This window comes from Lactuca saligna, chromosome 9 (genome assembly GCF_052625555.1).
Source record: "Lactuca saligna cultivar CGN05327 chromosome 9, ASM5262555v1, whole genome shotgun sequence".
Lineage (NCBI taxonomy): Eukaryota > Viridiplantae > Streptophyta > Magnoliopsida > Asterales > Asteraceae > Lactuca > Lactuca saligna.
In genome coordinates this window covers 130,397,764-130,405,851 of record NC_136425.1, presented here as the reverse complement: position 1 = coordinate 130,405,851, position 8,088 = coordinate 130,397,764, and the positions used below count along the sequence as shown (strand labels likewise).

The following is an 8,088-nucleotide window of genomic DNA, read 5'->3' as shown; positions in this document are numbered from 1 at the left end:
AAGTCCCTAGGGAGAGAAGTAACCAAAGCAATAGGAAATTGATTCATAAAATTCAAACAGACTAAATATATATCCAATTTGCTATGTTTCAAGTCATCCCCGCAAAAGTACGTGAAGCAATGACCTCCCATCCTAACATCATGTAAACTAGCCTCAGTGATAAAACGATTGAATTCACTGGAACTAGAGGAGCAGAACTGCGAATTGATTCTTTACTCTGGCCATTTTCCCACATTAAAGTCTCCGAATATGATCCATGTACCAGGTTTCTTGTTCATAATATTGATCAACTTATCCCATAGTTTAAGCTTTTTAGCAGGTGCTTGTTGGCCGTAAATATTAGCAAGGATGGTTAAACCTTGTATACCAATCCACCTTCCAATGGTAATAACATAATACCTAGACCTTCTAACCTCCAAAATACTGAAGATACTATTATCCCAAATACTAGTATGCCTCCGGATCAACTAGTAGCCTCAACCGCAGACCATGAAATCTCCAGTGAATCCAAACAACCAGCCACGTCAATTGATTCAACATTCGCCAATTGTGTTTCTTGAAGCCCCATGAAAGAGATTATTTTGTTTCTTTAATCTAATAGCCCATGTGACTTTTTGTTCTTCTCCTATGCCTCTGATGTTGAGACTTAACCAATTCATGGACCAACAATTTGATCAACGATATTGACCATGGAATCTTTGAGTGGCAGGGGACTTCATTATGGAGGCATGTTGAAAAGCAATGAAAGCACCAATTAATAGGACCATTTAAAATAGTAAATCTTCCAAGATTTGTTAGAGAAGAGAAGGTACTGTTGGATCAATTTTCTCGATATATATTTAAAACTAATCCCCTAATCTAATATATAAAACCAATTTTGCTAGGTGTCATTGTATTAGCCCCCATTACAGATTTATCCCGCCTAAAATACTTAAGTGATTTTCCCAAACTACCTGTGTACCTCTTATTCATTTGTTATTTTCGAGAGAAATCCGCTCATTGATTTGAAACCCTAATCTAGCTGCCCATCGCTCTCTCTCTCTCTCTCTCTCTCTCTCTCTCTCTCTCTCTCCCTCTCCTTTTCTTCATGTTCATATGATTTGGGAAATTTTGATTCCATCGTTGTTTAGATAATTTTCTATCATGTTAATGTTTGGACAATTTGTTTAATATAATTGTATGACATCCAAATATTACTATTAAAAGAATTGTTGAGAATTCCATAGACCTTGAATCATCCAACCCTCGTTAAAGGTTGATTTATGAAATCGGGGTCAAATTGAAGTAGGAAGCAATTATAAATGAGAAAGATCGAAACTTTAGGAAGATGGGTCTCATCGGAGATTCGATCAATTCGTTGAAGTCCATTAATGTCAAACAAGCCTTAGAGCAGCCAATCACTCTGGGTATTCTATCCTATCTCTTTCCACAACCTCTAACCTAGATATATACCTTCACTCATTCATTTCTGATTTCTAATTTTTGCATATGATACAAGAATTCTATTATCCCTATTTTCATGCATCTCGATTATTCTATACTCATATTTTTTTATACTTATGAAGAAAACCTAAATTTGCATTTTCGGAGTACTTTCAGAGCATTACATATTGTATAAAATTAGGAAGATAAAGAAAAAACCTCTTTGTATAACTCAGAATTTTAAGTTCTTATATATTATTGTTCTAATCAAGGTTATTTCTTGAAAAAACTTGAATAACTTGTAGTGACAAAGAACATGGTTTGGCATGCGGAATTAAAGATTGCATAACTAAACATGGTGATTTGAGTGTTCAAGAGATGTATTGATTTTATATGGTGTTACAAAAAGGATCTAGATCTAGACTACATAAATAACACACACTTACATACTCAACTTTTACATCTCTCAAGCACACCTCTACAAGTGGACAAACCGACCTTATATAGAGGTGTTTACATGTCTCTCTCTCTCTCTCTCTCTCTCTATCTATCTCTCACACTTTCACTAACACATGTGTCAAAAGGCTAATGCACCACATGCAAGTGGGTATTACAAAAGTCAAACATTGACAAAGTCAATCATGAATAACTTTGCACCCAAACATTCTCCCCCTCAAAGTTAGGAATGAATGACCCACTTCAAATCTTCCAAAGTCAAGCAACTACGCGGTTCGAGCCTCAAAGGTGACACATGTTGAAACAAACTTCAATCTTCAATTCTTCCATGATTCATCAATTTGGGCTCTAGGATGTGAGACCATACAATCCGAGCAGCAACGAATGATTAACTGCAAATAATCACCCAAAAGTTGCGCATAAAAAACACACCCCAAAAATCTTCCATAAAACCAAACCCATTTCGAATACATCACTTCCGAACTTCCAATTGCATCATCTCATGGCTTCAAAACTTCAAGATCACTTCGGTCTTCAAATCCACATAATATGAAAAATTCAAGTTTGAATTTCCATATAGAACTTCTCCCCTTTTTTATAATCGAAAATTGTTTATAAAACTCCAAGGAAAAAGAACGTGCTCTATTCAGAATTTTTCATGTAAAAACTCCCCCTTAACATGTGGAATAAACTTTGTGCTTCAATCCGGAAAATCCAAAAAATAATCAATTTTTAGCTTCGTTCGCAGATTGCCTTTGACAAAATTTCTAAAAAATGGGTAGAAATTGTCAATTTCAAAATTCTGCAGTGACCCGGGTAGAAATCATCAATTTGCACAAACTGCAGGGGCTTGAAATGCATTTTCTTCAATTTTTAGCAAAAACAGTCCTTTTACGAATTCGAGTGCAAACTGCCAAAAATTCGAAGTCTTATGGACCATTTTCGAAAATTCTACCCTTTGTGCTCAAATCATACGAAGCATCCCCAAAATACATGAAACTCCAAAAAATTTTCAAATTTGGATGAACAGTGTCAAACATTCGAAACTTGAATTAATTTCCGAATTGTCAAAAATTCGAAGGTTCAGGGGCCAAATTTGAAACTTTTCCATATCCTTTCAGTTTATATGAAATGTTGACATTCGAAGCATACGAAGCCTCATTAATGAAGAGTAACTTTCTTCGTATTAATTTTCAATATACCCCCTTCAAAGTTTCATCTTTGTATAAAACAAAATCATTCTTCGTACAAATCTCATACATCCCTTCGATCATTCAAATAACGAACCCAAATCACATTTACCCTTCAAATATCACTCAATTGTCCTTCGTTCAAACTAACAATTTTGATCATTCCAATATAGAGACCATTCGAATCAAAATCATCATTATACCCTTCGATTCAATAGCCCAAATCCAACATTCATCCAAACCATTTGATCCACCGACAAACCCAAACACATGATGAACACAAGAAACTGTTTGCATCGACATATCGCATCTTCAATCTAAACCTCACGTTCGAACTCTAAAATCAAAAATCAATTCACCCTTTAAAATCAATCTTTCCAGTAGATTTGAGATCAATAGAACAGATTTTGACTTCAACAAGTCAACTCAGATAGAAAATGCAATTCATCATCTTTTGCTTTTGACTTCAAAATCAACATTAGTTCAACTCATAGAATCAATAGCAATCTTCAAAGCCTACATCAATTTCATTCGATTCTAAAACAAATGACCAACAGAACATTGAAATCAAAAAGCCAACATTTGACAATCAACCCCAAAAGAACATAAGAACCATTGAAATCGAACCATCCGACCATCGAACAAACTTCATATTCTGTGTGTGATATTAACAACAATATTTCGACAATCAAAACACACACATGAAATCGATTCTAGCATAAACATTTGAGTTTGATATCCTCAATTCGTTCATAACTGTACTCGATACTTCGTTACTTCTTACTTCAAATTCAATTCCTTTGAAAATTCAAAACCAATATCGAACCTTCCTGATTCAATTATAAACAAGTTTCAATTTTGACTTTCGTCACTCTTCCCAAATCGATATTATCAACAATTTCATTCGATTTAAATAAATGTGAACTCATTTTGCCGATCTCTACTGCCCTAGACGACCATCCTCTAAATATTGACAATCAATTTTAGATGAGCAATTCTAAAATTGATTCCAATTTCATTCAGGTGATAAAATCGATCAAGGATGAGGAAAACTAAAAACGACTTAATTTTGTTTTGATCGATTTGAATGCTGACGATAAGAACAAGCATAGATAAAGAACACAATGAAGAACAATAACCAGATTAGGACTTGGATTGGCCTCTAAAAGTTTCAAGATATTGGATCAAAAACTAACGAATTATTGGGTTTAGAAATGTTCATGCACAGTTTCGAATATTACAACATGGACTCAAGATAACAAAATATATTAATGGATTCATAACATGATTTTTGGCCCAATTTGTTGATTTAGACAAATAATTGCAATTGAGAATCAAATTGAACAATAAATATGAGATTGGATCGAGCCTTGATCAAAAACAATATTGGATCACAACAAATGAGTTTTTCCAAAAAATTTATCCAACGAGTCAAACAATCAAAAATCAAGAACGCAACGCACGATTCAATGAGATTAAGAGAGATCATAGAGAGAGACTGTAAGTCCCTAATTTGCCTGTGTATCAGTCAAATCCGTTTGATGGTGCGGAATCCCAATCAAACGGATGATATCAGATGAAATAAAGGAGAAGGAGAAGAAGAATTGATATGAATCTTGTATGTATTGATATGAATTATAATCCGGATACAAAAGATTCACACACGATTTCTCTCTCTGGCCGTAAACTACTTCGTATTCATCAATCTCTACTCCTCACCCTAACACCTCTATTTATACATGTTGGATATGGGCTTGGTGGACATGGGCCGTAAATGGGTTTATGGCCGTAAGGTGTTTACAGCCGTAAACTCAACCGTAAACGTGACCGTAAACTCCATAAATATTACAGAAAAATATAATTCCCCAGAAAAGTAAAGTATAAACCATATTTTGACCCAACAGAGACTCACCAAAATTGTTCAAATTGTGACAAAAGTTGCCAAACCGAGAATCGTTCTTCAAAAATCACCTTGATCTTGAAGACTCGCTTTGATACCAATTGTAGTGACAAGAACATGGTTTGGCATGCGGAATAAAAGATTTCACAACTGAACATGGTGATTTGGGTGTTCAAGAGATGTATTGATTCTATATGGTGTTACAAAAAAGATCTATATCTAAACTACATAAACAACACACACTTACACACTCAACTTTTACATCTCTCAAGCACTCCTCTACAAGTGGACAAACCCACCTTATATAGAGGTGTTTACATGTCTCTCTCACACTCTCACTAACACATGTATCAAAAGGCTAATGCACCACATGCAAGTCGGTTTTACAAAAGTCAAACATTTACAAAGTCAATCATGAATAACTTTGCATCCCAACATAACTATTGTGTTTTTTTTTAAATGGTGTAAACAACAATCTAGATTTAAGCTTAATGGTGACATGCCAATGTAAAATGTGTGTTTAAATATATTTGATTTTTATCAGAATACTTACGATACATTTTGGTTTTGACTTCAGGTATGATTGTTTCATCTGCACTAATTCTATGGAAATTTCTGATGTGTGTGCCTGGTAGTGAATCACCTGTTGTAGTTCTTCTTTCTGAAAGTATGGAGCCTGCATTCCAAAGGGTAAGTTCGTCCAATTTATTACTTTTCTTTTTGACTTGTGAATGTAGAATCTTTAAATAAATCTTTATAAGTTTCCACATCAAGCATATGTATGAATTCTTTAATTTCGACTTTATATATTTTAAGGGATATATTATGTTCATGAATGGGTGAAGACCCTGTTCGAGCGGGTGAAATTGTTGTGTTCAACATTGATGTAAGACTTCCAATTTCTTTTTGTTACCCTAATATTTTATAACTCTTATCACTTTTCTATTTAATCTCTAAACTTTTTCATTTTTCATTTTTTTAGATAAATTTCATTCAACGTCATGAGATTACCATTGTTCATCGTGTAATCAAGGTATTACATTTGTATAAGCCTTGAGTTTCCACCAGGTAACATGGAGTTTCTTTTTATTCATTTGCTAATTTGAAGTGTATATATATATATATATATATATATATATATATATATATATATATATATTATTGGCTCTTTTATAGGTTCATGAACAAAAAATGATACAACAGATATTGATATTCTTACAAAAGGTATTATTTTGTATAAATTTAGACCATTTCTCTCTTAAGTTATCTCTCTCTCTCTCTCTCACACACACACACAGTGGATAATAATCCTATAAATGATCGGGGTCTATATTCGCCAGGTCAGGAATGGCTTCATATCATAGGTAGAGTCGTTGGGTATGAGCAAAACATCAGTCACCTACTTTAGATTCAGTAATATATGGAAGTTATGCTACAAAGTCAACCAATCAACTAAGTTTTGGCTTTTTAAGTTATTTCCAATATATCTATTTTGTTTCAAGAACTAAAAACACCATTTATTTGCAGGTTTTTACCTTATGTTGGTAATATTACAATCGTAATGATTGAAAAAATCCATTATAAAAATATGTATACTTTTTGATTTTTGAAAGTATAAAGTTGGCTTTTACATTTAATAACATTTCATTTTCCACCTTACTTATAACGTGATATTAAATTTTTTCTTAGTTAATCTATTTAATTAAATGTTAATGTTTGGGCAAATTGTTTAATATAATTGAACTTGATGTTGCTATTTTCGGGAAGAAGGATTATCAGCAATGACAGATTATTCAATTGAATGGTGAGTTCTTTTCTAATGCATAACTAATTGATATAACTGTCGATATCGTGTTATGTATGACATCTATTATGGTGGTGGTAGACTTTTTGATCAGAAAAATGATTTTGTTACCTATTAAGCCACCTAACAAGTATTATAATAATCATAATCATAATAAAGTAATAATTGTATGGGTAAAGTGATAAAGCAAATTTGAGAATCTTAGAAAGAAATTACCATTTGGCAATAGAGATTATTATTGGGTTCCATTTTCATCATTTTACTTTAGAGTTTAAAGTTATATTATCAATACATTTGTACTTTTTATTTTAATAATTAATAGCAATGTTTATATTTTTTAACCGTCACTTGCAATTTACCTATCTTTTTAACCATTAATAGCGATGTACTTCTCTTTTTAAGTTATTATAGCAGTGTATTTATCTGATTTTCCAATAAATATTATAATCAATTACTTGTATTCGTTTAAAACAAATGGATGCTACCATGTCTTAAAATTCTTGATGGTTTTGTGTTTTATATTTTAGTTTCATATCTTCAAAATTGTAAATTGTCAAAAGCAAGCTTCATGCTCTTATAGACTAAAACTTTTTAAACTAGATATTCACATGTTAATCTTTTAAATTTAAGTTGATAGGAAAAACCAATTAATAAGATGTCTACATTTATGAATACCAATCATTAAATTTTATATGGTTTTTTTTCACTAATTGTAAGCCATTAGATTTTCATTTTCTTCAAAACATAATATAAATTATTTGTGTTTGTTATCCAAATAAGTTAAAATCATTTTAAATAATTTTAGATGAAAGATATAAGATTCATTTGGATTTGGGTTTTTGTTTATGCAGAATGCACCAGATGGAGCAAAGAAGCCACAAATGGATTCTTGGACAGTAAAGATTCATCCTATGGAAAGGCTGGAGACACCCAAATTTGTTTTTTGAAAAGAAAGAAAATTTATCAATATATTAATCTAACTTATGCTTAGATAATTTATTGATTTAAAAATGTTCTTTAATACTTTACTACATCTAAAATGACTTATTTTATATTAAAGTACTGCTTAGTGTTGAAAAATAAGGAAAATTCAATTATTTTCAATCTCATATTTATTTATAACTTAAAGGGTGTAAAGTGTATAGATTGTATTCTTCTGGAGTTAAATGTTTTACAGGGAAGATGAACACGCGGGTCTTGCGGATCTTAAAGCGGGTTGGATCCGGGTTGCTAACAAATAAAAGAAGAGAGAGAGTGTGTCTGGAAAGATCTCTCGTTCACTTCTCATTCTTGGAGCTGTGTAAGGCGATTAGGGT

The 8,088-nt window shown here is 32.3% G+C and overlaps 1 pseudogene; it reads left to right on the top strand.

Moving 5' to 3' along the window:
• The first annotated feature begins 1,327 nt into the window (after positions 1–1,327).
• On the top strand, positions 1,328–7,719 carry LOC145016711 (uncharacterized; annotated as a pseudogene).
• Positions 7,720–8,088: the final 369 nt, after the last annotated feature.